At 38.8% G+C, this 19,416-nt stretch overlaps 2 non-coding genes across 2 annotated transcripts; both read right to left on the bottom strand.

The window, feature by feature from the left end:
* Positions 1–4,117: 4,117 nt before the first annotated feature.
* On the bottom strand, positions 4,118–4,221 carry LOC112731379 (small nucleolar RNA R71). The gene has a single exon (XR_003167159.1). It is a non-coding gene; the product is annotated as a small nucleolar RNA R71 (small nucleolar RNA).
* A 14,149-nt stretch (positions 4,222–18,370) lies between these two features.
* On the bottom strand, positions 18,371–18,478 carry LOC112731024 (small nucleolar RNA R71). Its single transcript, XR_003166820.1, has one exon. It is a non-coding gene; the product is annotated as a small nucleolar RNA R71 (small nucleolar RNA).
* Positions 18,479–19,416: the final 938 nt, after the last annotated feature.

The following is a 19,416-nucleotide window of genomic DNA, read 5'->3' as shown; positions in this document are numbered from 1 at the left end:
ATGAATGGAAATTTATGTTAATAAAAATTGAAACTCCTATAATGTAACACCCCATTACCCTAAACCTTACCTCTAGCCGTAAAGCAAAGGATCACAAAATGCCACGACAGTTCTAAAACTTATAATATATAATATATATTCAAGGATTTATATAACTAGAAGCCTGATAAAGGAATAAAGATTAAAGTCACGTAAAACGGAATTACGAAACGTGAAGCGTTCACACACGATAACTAAACGCGTAGGTGATGAGCGGATAATTTATACGCTTTTTGGCACTGTTTTTAGGTAGTTTTTAGTATGTTTTAGTTACTTTTTATTATATTTTTATTAGTTTTTAAATAAAAATCACATTTCTGGACTTTACTATGAGTTTGTGTGTTTTTCTGTGATTTCAGGTATTTTCTGGCTGAAATTGAGGGACCTGAGCAAAAATCTGATTCAGAGGCTGAAAAAGAACTACAGATGTTGTTGGATTCTGACCTCCTTACACTCGAAGTGGATTTTCTGGAGCTACAGAAGCCCATTTGACGTGCTCTCAATTGCGTTGGAAAGTAGACATCCTGGGCTTTCAGGCAATATATAATAGTTCATACTTTTCCTGAGATTTGATGGCCCAAACCGGCGTTCAAAGTCAGCCTAAAATTTCTGGCGTAAAACGCCCAAACTGGCACCAGAATTGGAGTTAAACTCCCAAACTGGCACAAAAGCTGGTGTTTAACTCCAGGAACAGCCCAAGAACGAAAAAGCTTCAATACTCAGCCCAAGTACACACCATGTGGGCCCGGAAGTAGATTTCTACATCATTTACTCATTTCTGTGAACCCTAGGTTACTAGTTCATTATAAATAGGACCTTTTACTATTGTATTTTCATCTCAGGAAGACATTATGTAACTTTTACGTTCTGAGACCTCCATGGGAGGCTGGCCACTTGGCCATGTCTACTCTATTTTCACTTATATATTTTCAACGATGGAATTTCTACACTCCATAGATTAAGGTGTGGAGCTCTGCTGTTCTTCATGAATTAATGCAATTACTACTGTTTTCTATTCAATTCAAGCTTATTCTTATTCTAAGATATCCATTCGTACTTCAACATGATGAATGTGATGATTATGTGACACTCATCACCATTCTCACTTATGAACGTGTGCCTGACAACTACTTCCGTTCTACATGAAAACGAGCTTGAATGCATATCTCTTAGCCTCCTGGTTCACGACGTATGGTTGCCTCTCCTGACAACAGAGCCTTCCATTCCGTGAGATCAGAGTCTTCGTGGTATAAGCTAGAATCAATTGGCAGCATTCTTGAGATCCGGAAAGTCTAAACCTTGTCTGTAGTATTCCGAGTAGGATCTAGGATGGGATGACTGTGACGAGCATCAAACTTGCGAGTGTTGGGCGTAGTGACAGACGCAAAAGGATCAATGGATCCTATTCCAACATGAGTGAGAACCGACAAATGATTAGCCGTGCGGTGACAGCGCATTTGGACCATTTTCACTGAGAGGAAGGACGGTAGCCATTGACAACGATGATCCCCCAACATACAGCTTGCCATGGAAAGGAGTATGAATGATTGGATGAAGGCAGTAGGAAAGCAGAGGTTCAGAAGGGACAAAGCATCTTCATACGCGTATCTGAAATCCCACCAATAAATTACATAAATATTTCTATCTTATTTTCTGTTTTAATTATATTTTAATTATCAAAACCTCAAAACCATTTGAATTCGCCTGAATGAGATCTACAAGGATGACTATAGCTTGCTTCAAGCCGACAATCTCTGTGGGATCGACCTTACTCACGTAAGGTATTACTTGGACGACCTAGTGCACTTGCTGGTCAGCTGCACGGAGTTGTGTGAAAAGTGTGTGATCATGATTTTATGTAACAAGTTTTTGATGCCGTTGCCGGGGATTGTTCTAGTTTGGACAACTGACAGTTCATCTTATTGCTCAGATTAGGTAATTTTATTTTAAGCTTTTATTTTTTTATTTTATTTTCGAAAAAAATTTTATTATTCAGAATTTTTAAGAATGAATTCTAGAGTTTCATGATGATCTGTTGAAGTCTGGCTGGCTGTGAAGCCATGTCTAGTATTTTGGACCGAAGCTTTCACTGAAAGCTTGGCTGGCTAGTAAGCCATGTCTAATTCCTGGACCGGAGTTTTAGACTAATATTGCATGATTCCTGGAATTCTCATTAAGAATTTTGAATTTCTTATTTTCTTTTTCCAAACAATTTTCGAAAAAAATTACAAAAAAATTAATAAAATCATAAAAATCAAGAATAATTTGTGTTTCTTGTTTGAGTCTAGTGTCAATTTTTAAGTTTGGTGTCTTGCATATTTTTAATTTTCTTGCATTTTTTGAATATATGCATTATGTTCTTCATTGATCTTCAAGTTGTTCTTGATGATTTTCTTGGGTCTGATCTTTAAATTCTTTTATTTTGTGTCTTTTGTTGTTTCTCATTGCACTCTCAATCTGTTAGTGTCTCTGATATGAAAATTTATAAGTTTGGTGTCTTGCATGCATTGTTTATTTGATCTTAGTCTTCCATGATTAGCTTCATTTTGTTGTTGTTCTCTCTCATCATTAAAAAATTCAAAAAAAATTTAAATTATGTCTTTTCAAGTCAATAATACAGAGAATTGAAGATTCAGAACATTCAGTAGAGGAATTATAGAGAAAAAGCTGGGCATTCAAAATGCCCAGTGAGGAAGGAAAACTGGCGTTTAAATGCCAGCCAGGGTACCTGGCTGGGCGTTAAACGCCAGAATGGATATCATTCTGGGCGTTTAACGTCAGGATAGCATCAAGGAAGTAATTTTGTTTTCAATTCAAATCTTTTTCAATTTTGCAAGTTTTAAAACTAATTTTTCAAAATCTTATCTTTTTCATATCCTCTCTCATCAATCATATCTTTTTCAAAATCAAATCTTTTCCATTTTTTCTCACTATTTTCGAAAATCCTGGCTACCAATTAATGATTTGATTCAAAAATTTTAAGTTTGTTACTTCCTTGTTAAGAAAAGTTTAATATTTTAATTTTAGCATCATATCTTTTAAATTTCTTGTTAGCCAAGTCATTAATTTCCAATCATATCTTCTCAATCATATCATTAATTTAAATTTTTTTAAAATTGTTTTTCAATCATATCTTCTCAATCATATTCTCTCAACCACATCTTTTTCAAAATAATTTTCAATCATATCTTTTTGATTACTGATTTCAAAATCTTCTTCAAAATCACCTAACCACTTTCTCACTTTTAATTTTCGAAAAACCATCAACCACTTTTTCAAAATTTTTTTTAATTATTTTAAAAAATTTTAGTTTTATTTAAAAATTTGTTTTCAAAAATTTTTCCCTCCTCACCTCTTCTATTTCAAGACTAACACTCCTCCTCAATTAGCAATTCAGACTCTCTCTCCTTCTTCATATGTTCGAATTCTTATCTACCTACCTCATCCCTCTATTCCTGTTTTCCTCTGACACCTCCAGGAATCTCTATACTGTGACATAGAGGATTTCATACTTTCTTGTTCTCTTCTCTTTCTTATGAGCAGGAACAAGGACAAAGGAATTCTTGTTGAAGCTGATCCTGAACCTGAAAGGACCTTGAAGAGAAAGCTAAGAGACGCTAAAGTACAACTCTCTGGAGAGGACCTAACATAAATTTTTCGAAAAAGAAGAAGACATGGCAGCCGAAAATAATGACAATGCTAACAATGCAAGGAAGATGCTTGGTGACTTCATTGCACCTTCTTCTGACTTCAGTGGAAGGAGCATCTCAATTCCTGCAATTGGAGCAAACAACTTTGAGCTTAAGCCTCAATTAGTTTCTCCAATACAGCAGAATTGCAAGTATCATGGACTTCCATTGGAAGATCCTCATCAGTTTTTAGCTGAATTCTTGCAAATTTGTGACACTATTAAGACCCACGGGGTTGACCCTGAGGTCTACAAACTTATGCTCTTCCCCTTTGCTGTAAGAGACAGAGCTAGGATATGGTTAGACACACAACCTAAAGAAAGCCTGAACTCTTGGGAAAAGCTGGTCAATGCCTTCTTGGCAAAGTTTTTTCCACCTTAAAATTGAGTAAGCTTAGAGTGGAAGTCCAAACCTTCAGACAGAAGGAAGGCGAATCCCTCTATGAAGCTTGGGAAAGATACAAGCAATTGATCAGAAGGTGTCCTTCTGGCATGCTTTCAGAATGGAGCATCATATGTATATTCTATGATGGTCTGTCTGAACTGTCCAAGATGTCATTGGATAACTCTGCTGATGGATCTCTTCATCTGAAGAAGACACCTGAAGAAGCCTAAGAACTCATTGAAATGGTTGCAAATAACCAATTCATGTACACTTCTTAAAGGAATCCTGTGAATAATAGGACAACTCAGAAGAAAGGAGTTCTTGAGATTGATACTCTGAATGCCATATTGGCTCAGAATAAAATATTGACTCAACAAGTCAATATGATTTCTCAAAGTCTGACTGGAATGTAAGCTGCATCAAGCAGTAATAAAGAAGCATCTTCTGAAGAAGAAGCTTATGATCCTGAGAACCCTTCAATGGAAGAGGTGAATTACATGGGAGGATCCTATGGAAACACCTATAATCCTTCATGGAGAAATCATCCAAATCTCTCGTGGAAGGACCAACAGAAGCCTCAACAAGGATTCAACAACAATAATGGTAAAAGAAATAGGTTTAGCAATAGCAAGCCTTTTCCATTATCTTCTCAGCAACAGACAGAGAATTCTGAGCAAAGTCTCTCTAGCTTAGCATCCATAGTCTCTGATCTATCTAAAACCACACTAAGTTTAATGACTGAAACAAGGTCCTCCATTAGAAATTTGGAGGCACAGGTGGGTTAGCTGAGTTAGAAAGTTACTGAACTCCCTCCTAGTGCTCTCCCAAGCAATACAGAAGAGAATCCCAAGAGAGAGTGAAAGGCCATAAACACGTCCCACATGGCCGAATGCATAGAGGAGGGAAAGGCAGTGATTTCCACTGAGGAAGACCTCAATGGACGTCCACTGGCCTCCAAGGAGTTCCCTAATGAGGAACCTAAGAAATCTGAGGCTCATATAGAGACATAGAGATTCCACTGAACCTACTTCTGCCATTCATGAGTTCTGATGAGTATTCTTCCTCTGAAGAGGATGAAGATATTGTTGAAGAGCAAGTTGCTAAGTACCTTGGAGCAATCATGAAGCTGAATGTCAAGTTATTTGGTAATGAGACTTGGGAGGATGAACCTCCATTGCTTATCAATGAACTGAATACCTTGGTTAGGCAGAAATTACCTCAGAAGAAATCGGACCCCGGAAAATTCTTAATACCTTGTACCATAGGCACCATGACCTTTGAGAAGGCTCTGTGTGACCTAGGGTCAAGTATAAACCTCATGCCCCTCTCTATAATGGAGAAACTAGGGATCTTTGATGTGCATCCTGCAAGAATCTCACTAGAGATGGCAGACAATTCAAGGAAACAGGCGTATGGACTTGTAGAGGATGTCTTGGTAAAGGTTGAAGGCCTTTACATCCCTACTGACTTTATAATCCTGGACACTGGGAAGAATAGGGATGAATCCATCATCCTTGGCAGACCCTTCCTAGCCACAGCAAAAGCTGTGACTGATGTTGACAGAGGAGAGCTGGTCATTCAAGTGAATGAGGACTGCCTTGTGTTTAAAGCTCAAGGATCTCTTTCTGCACACATGGAGAAGAAGCATGACAAGCTTCTCTCAATGCAAAGTCAAACAGAGCCCCCATATTCAAACTCTAAGTTTGGTTTTGGGAGGCCATCATCATGCTCTGAGTATCTGTGAGGCTCCATGAGAGCCCACTATCAAGCTATTGACATTAAAGAAGCACTTGTTGGGAGGCAACCCAATTTTATTCAATTATATCTATTTATTTTCCATTGTTATTTTATATTTTCTTTAGGTTGATGATCAGGTGAAGTCACAAAAATAACTGAAAAATAAAAAATAGAATGAAAAATAGCACACCCTGGAGGATGATCTTACTGGCGTTCAAACGCCAGTAAGGGTAGCAGAATGGGCGTTAAATGCCCAGTCTGGCACCATTCTAAGGTTGTGTACTAGAGCCGAAGTGATCTTTGAAGATGAGGACACAGAGAAAGTAAGAAGAGGAGCAGGAATAACAAGGAAAACCATGGAAGGAATTGCTGAGGATGATGATCAAGAAGAAGGGCCCCAAAGAAGAAGAAGATCAGAGGAAGGAGGAGAACAAGCTCACGGTGCCATAGATATGAGTCAACTACAAAGAGTTCTTGAAGAAATATCACAGCAAAATGTGATAGCACAAGATCAGTACTCAAGATGCCAAGAGCAATATCTAGAGCACCGGGAGCAATACTTGAAAGACAGGGAGCAAAATGAAGCTTGGCAGCACAGAATGGAAGAAAGATTGGAAAGCTGGCAGCAACAATCAATGGCCCAACAACAAGAATTTCAAGCCAAGATTCTTGAGGGACAAAGGGAACTAACAACAGGACTTCAAGAGTCATATGACAAGATGTTCCTGACCCAAGCCAAGTATGGGGAGTATACTCACAACCTGTATCAGTGGAAGAATATTCACCACACTGTTGGAGAGGTTAGACATGTGCAACAATCAGATTGTAATGAAGATGTGCAAGCAAGGTTGGAGTACTTAAGCCGTTGCATGCCAACAATCAATCCACAAATCAAATCATTTGATCAATGCCAAGAACTTAGAGACCGCCAAGCAGCAAAGTCTAAGCTTAATAACCAGGTAACATACCGAAGATTAGAAGAAGTTGGGCTTTCAGGTCTCACAGATTCTATTTGGGACAGAAGATGTCCTCGTGAAGAAGCTCAAGATTATGGACAGAAGAGGAAGAAGAAGAAGGGAGAATCCAGCAAATCCAAAAGAATGGAAATGCCTGACAAATAGAGGTGGTGAAGTTTCTCTTCTTATTCGTACTTAAATAAGGAAGATTCATATCTGAAACATGACATGCCTCCAATTACTTTATGTTCTACTATTCCTTTTGTTTGCATTAGTAGTTAGCTAAGAATAAACTATTTGCAAAATAATTGTCATAATTCAACAACTTGAAGACTTTGTTCTGTTCCCCTTGCTGTTTGAGTAAAAGAGAGATGTTTGATTTAGGAAAGTAATTGTTCAATGTTGCAAAAGTTAGAATGGAAGTTAGTGGTGGTGTGTGTTTGATTCAATTGTTAGCTCATACAATAAGTGCTGCATAATGACTTGTTACTTGAAGCTTAAGCCAGTTTGCTGCTATGATCCTTCAACTAATGAAATTCCCTTGAAAATAAACCAAGACAGAAAGAAAAAAAGAAGAAGAAAAGCCAAAAGTTGGCAAAGAAACAAACAATAAGGCTAGACACCAATAGCTTGGACCCTAGGACATATGCCTGTGGTGTTTGTGTACTAGGATATGCTTGGACAAGTAGGTTCTAAGGAGTATTTTAAAACTTGGCAACTTAGATCAACTGATTTGGGATTGCCAACTGAAAGTCCATAATAAAGAGCAACCTAGCTACAAAACATTCAGTGATCCAAAGAGATGCTGGGCATCAATGATCCTAGGAAGAAAAAAATCGAGCCATGTGTCTGTGGTGAAGAAATATTGAGAAAAAAATAAGCCAAAGGCCACTGCAACATTTGACACCAAGCCTTCAATAAGAAATAATCTCTGTAATGCAAAAGAAAGAAGAGAAGCTAATAAGAGAGTTGAGCAAAAAGTGAGGAGTTATAGCAGCAACCTTGGTGAACCATTAAAGGAACATTGTTTGTTTTGACAGCAAGCAATAAATGAGCTACTTTTGATCTGCATAAAACCCCATAGACCAAACTCAACTATTTGCCTAATAAGAACATATATACTTATCTATTTCATTCTATCTTCTCTTATGTTTGATGCTTGCTTGGGGACAAGCAAGTTTTAAGTTTGGTGTTGTGATGACAAGTCATCTTAGCCTAGTTTCACTAGCCTTTTTCTTTAATTTTATTAAGTTTTATGCACTTTCTTGCATTCTAAGTAAGTAATTTGGAATGAAAATGCATGACTTCTCTAAATCAAACAACCACCACAAAATTGATGCTAAATCATGAGGTTTAGGCTAAATTTAATTGAGTTTTAATAATTTATAAACCTTGTGAATTTGGTGATACTTTGATTGGTTGTTTTGATTAATTATAGGTGAAGAAAAGAAAAAAAGAAGAAAGCGTGGCCTAAGAAGTGTGGCTCAAGGAAGAAAAAGTGTCGCCAAGAAAGGAGGAAGTGTGGCGCAACAAACCATGAATCTCTCTCCAAGAGCACCAAGCTCACCAACTGAGCGCTACACTTACTCCCAGGAGACCAAGGCACAAAGCTCAGCTCACTTTGTGAGCTGAGCACAACATGAGGCCAAGAAATAAGGAAAGGAAGACCAAGCTCAGCTCACAAAGTGAGCATTATCGAGAGCACCAAAGGAAAAATTCAAAGAAAATAAAGTGCAAGTGCATGCTCCAAGACTTGAACCCATGACCAAAGGGAATGAGGGAAGCGCTACTCACAAGGAAAAATAAGCCAAAAATGGCCAAAAGCATCCCCCAAGGTTCGAACCCCACACCTTGAGGAAGCAAGGAAGCAAGACAACCAAAGAAATGGGCAGCACATGCTTCCCGTAGGTTTCGAACCAAGGAGCTCTCCTTGTGAGCACCAAAGCTCAGCTCACTTGGAGAGCTGAGCGCTACCCTTGGTGCATTTCACGCAACATATGACACGGCCAAGGGGAGTGAAGCGCGCAAGAAATATGACACGGCCAGGGAGTAGGGCGCGCAACAAATTTGACACGGTCCAAGGGCAGCACGCAACAAATTGGCACCAAGGCACCAATGCTCAGCTCACTTTGTGAGCTGAGCTTTCCCCTGATGCATCCCAAGCAACAGCACGCTACCAAGGCCTCCCCACACCAAGTCTCAAAGCTCAGCTCACTTTGTGAGCTGAGCATCCCCCTGGGAGGTGCATTTGGGCTGAAAATGAAATTTAAAATTCCAATTTAATTCATTTCTTCACCAAATCAAAAGCCCATTCAAATTCCAATATCCAAGAATAGAAAGTGTATAAATAGGAGTTAGTTTGATGTAATTAGGACACTTTTTTTGACACCGCTAGACTTTACTTTGAATTTTCCTTTTAATTTTCATTTTTGAGCTTTTACTTTGAATTTATTTTTCTGAGAACTTGGAAGGAGAATTGATCTCTCTTCTTCTTGGTTCTTGCTTGAGCACTCTTTAATTTTCTTGCTTTGGATCTTGGGTAGAGAATTGAAGAACTTCTATTTCAATCTCACCTTGAGATCTTGTTTAATTTTCTGCATAATTGAACTCCAATTTCCATTTACTGCTTCATCTTTTACTCTCTCTGCAATTTACTTTTCTTTGTTTCTTTTGCAATTGTTCTTATTAGATCAAGGAAGGATTTGAGATCTAGACTTGTTATCTAGTCTCTTTCACTCCTGAGATCTTCAACCTCTTTTACATTGCTGCAAATTAAGCACTGCCCTTCTGTCTTTACAATTCTCAAAGTATTTTTACTCTTCTGTTTGAGATCCATTCTAATTCAATTCATCTTTTGCTTTGCTGTTTGATGTAATTTAATTCTGCTTATTTAAATTCTGCAATCCCAATTCCCAATTCCTTTTATGATTCAAGCAATTTACATTTCTTGCACTTTAAAGCTTTAGCCATTTACATTTCTTGCAATCTAAGTTTCTGCAATTTACATTACTTAAACTTTAAGATTCTGCTTCTTTACTTTCCTGCTCTTTAATTTATTGCACTTTACCCCTCTCCCTTTACATTTCAAGCAATTTAGTTTCTGTAAAGCACAAATCACTCAACCAATACTTGATTCGCTTGACTAAATCAACCACTAAACTAAAATTGCTCAATCCTTCAATCCTTGTGGGATCGACCTCACTCATGTGAGTTATTATTACTTGATGCGACCCGATACACTTGCCGGTGAGTTTTGTGTTGGATCGTTTTCCACACATCAGCAGGGATCCGAGCTGAACTACCAAAAAATAGAAAAATTCGCCTACACTCTCATACTGACATCTCGACGACTTCGCCCATACTTCCAGGCCCACACCATGAAGGTTCGGACCGACCAGCCCATAAAGGGAATACTGCAGAAAACAGATCTAGCAGGCAGAATTTTACAATGGGCAGTCGAGTTATTCGAGTTCGACCTCCAATACAAAGCTCGAACAGCCATCAAATCACAATACTTGGCCGACTTCATTGCAGAATTCACAAATACCCGGGAAACCCCCACAGAATAGAATCTCTATGTGGACGGGTCTTCAAATAAGACTGGAAGCGGCGCAGGTGTGATAATAGAAAGCAACCAAGGAACCCAAGTTGAGCTTTCCCTCAAATTTGGGTTCCCGGCCTCAAACAACCAGGCAGAATATGAGGCGTTACTAGCTGGTTTGAAGATAGCTAAGGAGGTTGGAGCTCAAAAACTCAACATCTTCAGCGACTCACAAGTAGTCACCTCACAGATAACAGGGAGTTACCAAGCCAAGATCCCACCATGAAAAAGTATTTGGATATAACCAAAGAATAGCTCGGACAACTCGGGGAATATAAGATCTGCCACATACCCCGCGAACAAAATGCCCGAGCTGATGCACTCTCAAAGCTAGCCAGCACCAAACCAGGGGGTAACAATAGAAGCCTCATCCAGAAAATGCTACAGAACATGTCAATCTCAGAAGCAGAAAAAGTCCTAGCTATAACAAGTCAGGATCAAGGATGGATGACCCCCATAATTAATTACCTCCAAGAAGAAACACTCCCCACAAATGAGAAGGAAGCAAAAAGGTTAAAACGGGAGGCTCAGTACTACACCATCATAAACAACACCCTATACAAAAGAGGGATTTCAATACCATTGTTAAAATGTGTGCCGACCTCTAACACAAGGGAAGTTTTAGAGGAAGTACACAGCGGTATTTGTGGCAATCATCTCGGGACACAAGCTCTCACCAAAAAGGTACTTCGGACGGGATTTTACTGGCCAACTCTACAAAAGGAAGCTACAGAATTTGTAAAGACATGTCCCCCATGCCAGAAACATGCCAACTTTCACATCGCTCCGCCAGAAGAACTCATTAGCGTAACTTCGCCTTGGCCATTTGCAAAATAGGGACTCGATCTTCTCGGACCCTTTCCCAAGGGATCAGGACAAGTCAAATTCCTCATAGTCGGAGTAGACTATTTCACAAAGTGGATTGAGGTAGAGCCCCTAGCCAACGTCACTACTAAAAGAAGCCGGAGATTCCTATATAGGAACATTATCACAAGGTTCGGGGTTCCATACTCCATCACCACAGACAATGGCATTCAATTCACAGATGAAGGCTTCAGGAAATTAGTAGCCGACTTAAACATAAAGCACCAGTTCACATCCGTCGAACATCCTCAAGCCAATGGGCAAGCTGAAGCTGCCAACAAAGTCATATTGGCTGGGTTGAAATGGAGACTGCAAGATGCGAAGGGAGCTTGGGCTGAAGAACTTCCACAGGTCCTATGGGCATATCGAACCACGCCACATTCCACCACAAACGAATCACCGTTCCGATTAGCATATGAAGTGGAGGCAATGATCCCAGTAGAGGTCGAGGAAGGGTCCCCTAGAGTGGTCCACTACAATGAACAAGCCAACTCTCAGCTTCAAAGAGAAGAGCTCGACCTACTTTCAGAAATCCAAGAAAGAGCTCGGATCAAAGAAGAAGCGCTAAAGCGCCGAATGGCTTCGAGGTATAATCAGAGGGTAGTGCCAAGAAGTTTCGTTGAGAATGATCTCATCCTAATCCGAAATGATATTGGAACAACTCGACCTGGAGAAGGAAAGCTGGCAGCAAACTGGAAAGGACCCTACCGAGTTACAGAAGTACTGAGAAAGGGCCACTACAGACTGTCCGAACTCGAGGGACGAGAGCTCCCCAGATCATGGCACGCTTGCAACCTAAGAAGGTACTATAGCTAGAAGATCTCGTCATAGGATGCACTCTTTTTCCTGAAAAGGTTTTTTAATGAGGCACCAAGTTGAGATCTAGAAATTATTCGACTTAATGGAATGAAAAACTCTCGCATGTATATATTTGCATTTTCGTTTGAATAAAATATATTTTAGATATTCAACAAATTCTCAAGACGCATTAATCTGAAGCATTCATCACCCGATTATAAAGCAACAGATCGCCAGAAAGCGAAAAACAGATTCACTGCACGATCACGATGGAAGACCAATAAAGATGAAAACGCGATTCATCTAAAGGTCGAACAAACAAAGACAGAAATCACCTTCTACAAATCGGCAAAGATGAACACAGAATAATGCAAGAAGTTATCGAAAGTAATCCGAAAAAGAACCTGACGAGGTCTTATGGATTGCTAAATAATAACTTAAAGACTAGCCGACATTGAGAAGTCGGACCAAGTCAACCCAAGTTATCAGCAAATCCCTGGAAAGAGGTCTGGCCAACCCTATAAAAGAGGAATTGCTATAACTTAGAAGAGATCGACCTAACGAAGTCGGTTTCCTACAAAACAAGTTATAAAAGTAATCCCTGAAAGAGACCTGACAAAGGTCCAAGAAAGAGGATTACGAAATAACTTAGAAGAAATCGACATAAAGAAGTCGGTCCCCTACAAAGCAAGTTATAAAAGTAATCCCTGAAAGAGACCTAATGAAGGTTCAAGAAAGAGGATTACGAAATAACTTAGAAGAGATCGACATAAAGAAGTTGGTCCCTTACAACAAAACAAGTTATAAAAGTAATCCCTGAAAGAGACCTGACAAAGGTCCAAGAAAGAGGATTACCAAAATAACTTAAAAGAAGATGACATAAAGAAGTTGACCTCCTACAAACAAGTTATAAAAGAAGTCTCTGAAAGAGACCTAGCAAGGGTCCAAGAAAGAGAACTGCAAAAGTAATGGAAAAGAGGACCAACGTAAAGAAATCGGTTACAGATTACTAGAAATACAAAGCAAGAGCGAGAAAATCGAGAAACAAGTTGGACCCCCACATCTACGATCTCAAAGGATCCAACCAACAAGCAACAAGTGCTAAGACAAGCGCAAACGAGCATGATAAAATACAATATTATAATGAGCTTAAGGGTCAGGCCCAAAAGCTTGAAAACTACTTGTTGTTTTTCAAAACAAAAGTTGCTAGGCAAGCAACCCAAAGGAGTATCCACAGTCGAGCAAAACATTCAAATTACACATAAAGAGTTTAAAAGCCCACAAGCCGGGCCAACTACACAAATACCCGAAGAGAAATCAGCAAAAATCAGGAGCCCTCTCGACAGCATCAGTACGAGGAGAGGGAGGGCGAGTCTAAATTGGCACAGCATCCACGGTTCCATCATCCCGGTTCAGAATCTGGCAATCTGGATCAGACACAATCGGAAGAACTGAAGAGGTCGACACTTTGGCAGAAGACACAAGGGGAGGTTCAACATCATCATCATCCTGGTCATCAGGGACAATCTTACCATCCCTCACAACATTATCCAGGCTGAAGAGAGTAAGATCGGCTTCGGGAGCAATAATCCGAACCTGCTCCCTCAAGTTCTCATAGGCAGCAGTTACGCTGCCAACAAGATGACCTTGGAGCTCGGAGTAATCAGCTCGGGAATTCTCCAACAGGCGCACCACCTCCCGATAAGATGCCACATAGCTGTCCTTATGCCTCAGTGCCGTGTCCTCAGCCAGCCTCACAGAAGCCGCCAGAGAAAGGGAACTCGCCTTCTCGTTCTCTAGATCCTTCTCCAGCTTGGCTACCTTTGCTTCAAGCTCCTCTTTCAGGCCCTTCATCCGATCAAAATCTTGTTTAGCCTCCTCCATAAAGGCTTTGGTGGCATGGAGAGGAAGATTTTGAGCAGTTCGGTATAGGGCAGCCCCCATATATGCCATCCTAACACTGCTTCGAGTTATAAAGTCCAGATAGCGAAGGAGCGACACATCATCCATAGGAAGGGCACCAAAGGGACCAATTTGCTGATCTACGAACTCGATCGCATTAAAATAAGGAGCATCAAGGTTGAAAGGCTCAATTGTTTCTTGCTTCTTGTTAGAAGGAGCACCTAAAGCAGCGGCAGAAGATTGAGGAGGCTCAGCCAAACAAACCTGAGGAATGGGGATTGATGAGCGGATAATTTATACGCTTTTTGGCATTGTTTTTAGTATGTTTTTAGTAGGATCTAGTTACTTTTAGGGATGTTTTTATTAGTTTTTATGTTAAATTCACATTTTTGGACTTTACTATGAGTTTGTGTGTTTTTCTGTGATTTCAGGTATTTTCTGGCTGAAATTGAGGGACTTGAGCAGAAATCAGATTCAGAGGTTGAAAAAGGACTGCTGATGCTGTTGGATTCTGACCTCCCTGCACTCAAAGTGAATTTTCTGGAGCTACAGAACTCAAAATGGCACGCTTCCAATTGCGTTGGAAAGTAGACTTCCAAGGCTTTCCAGCAATATTTAATAGTCTATACTTTGGCCAAGAATAGAGGACGTAAACTGGCGTTCAATGCCAGCTATCTGCCCAAATCTGGCGTCCAGCGCCAGAAAAGGATCCAAAACCATAGTTGAACGCCCGAAATGGATCAAAACCTGGCGTCTCCACAAATGGCCTCTGCACGTGGAAAGTTAAGGCTCGGCCCAAGCACACACCAAGTGGGCCCCAGAAGTGGATTTATGCATCAATTACTTACTCATGTAAACCCTAGTAGCTAGTTTATTATAAATAGGACCTCTTACTATTGTATTTGACATCTTTGGATTACCTTATGATCCTTTGATCACGTTTTAGGGGGCTGGCCATCTCGGCCATGCCTGGACCTTCACTAATGTATTTTTAACGGTAGAGTTTCTACACTCCATCGATTAAGGTGTGGAGCTCTGCTGTTCCTCAAAGATTAATGCAAGTACTACTGTTTTCTATTCAATTCATCTTATTTCGCTTCTAAGATATCCATTCGCACCCAAGAACGTGATGAAGGTGATGATTATGTGTGACGCTCATCACCATCTCCCCTATGAACACGTGCCTGACAAACACTTCCGTTCTACATGAAATAAGCTAGAATGAATATCTCTTAGATCTCTTAATCGGAATCTTCGTGGCGTAAGCTAGAATGATGGCGGCATTCAAGAGAATCCGGAAAGTCTAAACCTTGTCTGTGGTATTCCGAGTAGGATTCAATGATTGAATGACTGTGACGAGCTCCTAACTCGCGATTGCAGGGCGTTAGTGACAGACGCAAAAGGATAGTAAATCCTATTCCAGCATGATCGAGAACCGACAGATGAATAGCCGTGCCGTGACAGGGTGCGTGAGCATATTATTCATTGAGAGGATAAGATGAAGCCATTGGCAAGGGTGATGCCTCCAGACGATTAGCCATGCCGTGACAGGGCATTGGATCATTTTCCCGAGAGATGACCGAAAGTAGCCATTGACAGTGGTGATGTATCACATAAAGCCAGCCATGGAAAGGAGTGAGACTGATTGGATGAAGATAGCAGGAAAGCAGAGGTTCAGAGGAACGAAAAGCATCTCCATTCGCTTATCTGAAATTCCTACCAATGATTTACATAAGTATCTCTATCCCTATTTTATTATATAATATTCAAAAACACCATTATCACTTTATATCTTCCTGACTGAGATTTAGAAGGTGACCATAGCTTGCTTCATACCAACAATCTCCGTGGGATTCGACCCTTACTCACGTAAGGTATTACTTGGACAACCCAGTGCACTTGCTGGTTAGTTGTATCGAAGTTGTGACAAATTATGAATGTGACATCACAATTTCGTGCACCAAGTTTTTGGCGCCGTTGCCGGGGATTGTTCGAGTTTGGACAACTGACGGTTCATCTTGTTGCTCAGATTAGGTAATTTTCTTTTTATTTTCTTTTCAAAAATTTTTCAAAAATATTTCAAAATTTTCTCACCTGTTTTCGAAAAAAAAAAGAGGGTTTTAAAATAAAAATGTTTTCAAAAATATATTTTCTTTTCAGAATTTTTAAGAATGAATTCTAGTGTTTCATGGAGCATGTTGAAGCCTGGCTGGCTGTAAAGCCATGTCTCAATTCTTATACTCAAGAGAAGAGCTTCTTTATCTTTCTTAGCCAATTGGCTGTTGAATGTAAGGAATGTCAGGCGTGTCATGTCTGAGTTACATACTAAAGCTTGGCTGGCTATTAAGCCATGCCTGACCCTTTGATTGGAGCTTTAGAGCATAAGATTCCTGGAATTCATATTAAAAATTTTGGAATCCTTATTTTCTTTTTCAAAAGATTTTTTCGAAAAATATAAAATAAAAATCCAAAAAAAAAATTAGAAAATCATAAAAATCAAAAATATTTTTGTGTTTCTTGTTTGAGTCTTGAGTCATATCATAAGTTTGGTGTCACTTGCATATGCATCTTGCATTTTTCGAAAATTTCATGCATTCATAGTGTTCTTCATGATCTTCAAGTTGTTCTTGGTAAGTCTTCTTGTTTGATCTTGATGATTTTTTGTTTTGTGTCTTTTCATGTTTATCATATGCATTCTTGAATTCTTAGTGCGTAAGCATTAAAGAATTCTAAGTTTGGTGTCTTGCATGTTTTCTTTGCATTAAAAATTTTTCAAAATTGTGTCTATGATGTTCATCTTGACATTCATAGTGTTCTTGGTGTTCATCTTGACATTCATAGCATTCTTGCATGCATTCATTGTTTTGATCTAAAAAATTTCATGCATTGCATAATTTTCATGTTTTTCATAAAAATTCAAAAAATCAAAAAAATATCTTCCTCTTTTCTCTCATCAAATTCGAAAATTTGAGTTGACTTTTTCAAAAATTTTTAAAATCAAATTGTTTCTCATGAGTCAAATCAAATTTTCAATTTGAAAATCTTATCTTTTTCAAAATCTTTTTCAAAAATCAAATCTTTTTCATCTTTCTTAGTTATTTTCGAAAATTCTAAAAATACTTTTCAAAAATCTTTTTCTTATTTTTATACCAAATTTTCGAAAATAACAATAACAATTAATGTTTTGATTCAAAAATTTCAAGTTTGATACTTACTTGTTAAGAAAGATTCAAACTTTAAGTTCTAGAATCATATCTTGTGATTTCTTGTGAATCAAGTCATTAATTGTGATTTTAAAAATCAAATCTTTTTCAAAACTAATTTCAATCATATCTTTTCAAAAATATCTTCTTATCTTATCCTTTTCAAAAATATCTATTCAAAATATCTTTTCTAACTTCCTAACTTCTTACCTTTTCAAAATTTGTTTCAACTAACTAACTAACTTTTTGTTTGTTTCGTAACTTTTTCAAAACCACCTAACTAACTCTCTCTCTCTAATTTTTGAAAATATCTTCCCTCTTTTTCAAAAATTTCTTTTTAATTAACTAATTATTCTTATTTTTATTTTTAATTTTAAAAATTTTTCGAAAAAATACTAACAATTTTCAAAAACCATTTTCGAAAATCACTAACTCTTTTTCAAAATAATTTTCAAAAATTATCCCTCCCCTATCTTATTATATTTATTCATTCATATCCTAACATCTCATCTCACATCTCTGCCATCCTCACAGTTGTGTTTCTTCCATTATATTACCTTCTTTATCTCCCCCTCTTTTTCTACTCACACAGGGATCCCTATACTATGGAATAAAGGATCTCTATTATTATTATTATTTTTCTGTGCCTTCTTCTTTGTCATATGAGCAGGAGCAAGGACAAGAATATTCTTGTTGATGCAGATCCGGAACCTGAAAGGACTCTGAAGAAAAAAATTAAGAGAAGCTAAATTACAACAATCCAGAGATAACCTTTCAGAAATTTTCGAACAGGAAGAGGAGATGGCAGCCGAAAATAATAATAATGTAAGGAAGATGCTTGGTGACTTTACTGCACCTAATTCCAATTTACATGGAAGAAGCATCTCCATTCCTGCCATTGGAGCAAACAACTTTGAGCTGAAACCTCAATTAGTTTCTCTAATGCAGCAGAACTGCAAGTTTCATGGACTTCCATCTGAAGATCCTTTTCAGTTCTTAACTGAATTCTTGCAGATATGTGATACTGTTAAGACTAATGGAGTAGATCCTGAAGTCTACAGGCTCATGCTTTTCCCTTTTGCTGTAAGAGACAGAGCGAGAATATGGTTGGACTCTCAACCTAAAGATAGCCTGAACTCTTGGGATAAGCTGGTCACGGCTTTCTTAGCCAAGTTCTTTCCTCCTCAAAAGCTGAGCAAGCTTAGAGTGGATGTTCAAACCTTTAGACAGAAAGAAGGTGAATCCCTCTATGAAGCTTGGGAAAGATACAAACAGTTGACCAAAAAGTGTCCTTCTGACATGCTTTCAGAATGGACCATCCTGGATATATTCTATGATGGTTTATCTGAGCTATCAAAGATATCACTGGACACTTCTGCAGGTGGATCCATTCACCTAAAGAAAACGCCTACAGAAGCTCAAGAACTCATTGACATGGTTGCTAAAAACCAGTTCATGTACACTTCTGAGAGGAATCCTGTGAGTAATGGGACGCCTATGAAGAAGGGAGTTCTTGAAGTTGATACTCTAAATGCCATATTGGCTCAGAATAAAATATTGACTCAGCAAGTCAATATGATCTCTCAGAGTCTGCATGGAATGCAAGCTGCATCCAACAGTACTCAAGAGGCTTCTTATGAAGAAGAAGCTTATGATCCTGAGAACCCTGCAATAGCAGAGGTGAATTATTTAGGTGAACCTTATGGAAACACCTATAACTCATCATGGAGAAATCACCCAAATTTCTCATGGAAGGATCAAAATCCTCAACAAGGCTTTAACAATGGTGGAAGAAACAGGTTTAACAATAGTAAACCTTTTCCATCATCCACTCAGCAACAGATAGAGAACTCTGAACAAAATGCTTCTAATTTAGCAAATCTAGTCTCTGATCTATCTAAGGCCACTGTGAGTTTCATGAATGAAACCAGGTCTTCCATTAGAAATTTGGAAGCACAAGTGGGCCAGCTGAGTAAAAGGATCACTGAAATCACTCCAAGTACTCTCCCAAGCAATACAGAAGAGAATCCAAAAGGAGAGTGCAAGGCCATTGACATAAGCACCATGGCCGAACCTGTGAGGAGAGGAGAGGACGTGAATCCCAAGGAGGAAGACCTCCTGGGATGTCCAGTGGTCAATAAGGAGCTTCACTCTGAGGAACCAAAGGACTCTGAGGCTCATCTAGAGACCATAGAGATTCCATTGAACCTCCTTATACCCTTCATGAGCTCTGATGAGTATTC

Source organism: Arachis hypogaea, chromosome 12 (assembly GCF_003086295.3).
Source record: "Arachis hypogaea cultivar Tifrunner chromosome 12, arahy.Tifrunner.gnm2.J5K5, whole genome shotgun sequence".
In the NCBI taxonomy this organism is placed as follows: Eukaryota; Viridiplantae; Streptophyta; class Magnoliopsida; order Fabales; family Fabaceae; genus Arachis; species Arachis hypogaea.
This window is presented reverse-complemented; position numbering and strand designations above follow the sequence as displayed.